A 1,305-nucleotide genomic window follows, 5' to 3' on the forward strand; every position below is an offset into this window, starting at 1 on the left:
CATTGGGCGCTCGTGTAATTCGACAACGGCTGTAATTCGATACGGGCAAATTCGCTGACGTTGCGATTCGTTACTTGCGAGAGAGCAAATTCACAACGAACGAAAAATAATTAAAGAGAAAGCTACGCTGACTAGTCTCGTTATCTTTTAGTAGCTTCACTTTTTTCATTTTTAATACTTTTTGCTCTCGCGTGCAACATTATAGCATAAGGCTCGGCGCTCGGCCCAGTTTTCAGCCGAGCGCCGAGCGTCAAAAAAGGAGACGCTCGGGCACGAGCTTTTGAGTTCGGGCTCGGCTCGGCACATCCCTAGTATATTACATACGTCACAAGACGTTACAGCCTTGTATTTTCCCACTGTTTTATTGTGGGAATCAAACTTAACAATACGCATTCTATGACGTAATAATCCAACGTTTTTTGAATTCATAACGGCTGGTGTGGAAAATACACTGACGCAGCACGATTTCGCGCATTTTCTAAGTTAATTTTGGACACGAACGCCCGAGTTTTTTTTAAAAAAATTATACAGTGGGTATCAGTGAGTCCTTTCAGGTTGCCACCAGCTAAAGGATTACCGTCTCTTACTATTTTCTGCAACCATAGGCACCAAACCTGGGGTGGCAGCATAGGCGTCGACTTTTTAAGGAAATTCATATTTTTTGGGGTGGCAAAACATTTTAAAACGGCTGCGAAAAACGCGTTGTAAACAAAGAAAAAACATTCGCCCTTCGCGTGTGTGCGTGCACGTGCCTCGCGCGTGTACACAGACGTGTTATCAATAGTTTAGGATAAATAATTTTATTACAGATCAATATTTATTGTAGTATGTTTTTCAAGCAGGGTTTTAGAAAAAAAACCTTTATTAGTGATAACGTCACCGTCCGGATCGTCGAAAAGCGTCCGTATGTTTCTAACAGAAAAAAATTCCATTTATATTAAAATTAACTTTCTTACGTCCGGCCAACAATATAACTTTTTGGTTTCTTAGTTCGGTAATAATTGACGGTATAACGTGCGCTCTATTTTAACCGCATCTGTTACCCTGCGAGAACACCGCGAATAGCTAAAATGACGAAACGGTTCGTGCAAACATTAAAAAAAATGCATTTTCCTAACACCTACTATACTAATTTTGTCACAAATCATGTCACATGGAACCATTATGTGGTGAATTTAAAATGATATTACATTTATTTAAACGACGTATCTAAATCGGTAGAAACAAATGAAAAGTTTTACGCTCGTTCATCATGGATTATAAATGTAAGGATGACTATTACAGTACTACGTCATAATATTTTAA

Source organism: Ciona intestinalis, unplaced genomic scaffold (assembly GCF_000224145.3).
Source record: "Ciona intestinalis unplaced genomic scaffold, KH HT000439.1, whole genome shotgun sequence".
NCBI classification, from domain to species: domain Eukaryota; kingdom Metazoa; phylum Chordata; class Ascidiacea; order Phlebobranchia; family Cionidae; genus Ciona; species Ciona intestinalis.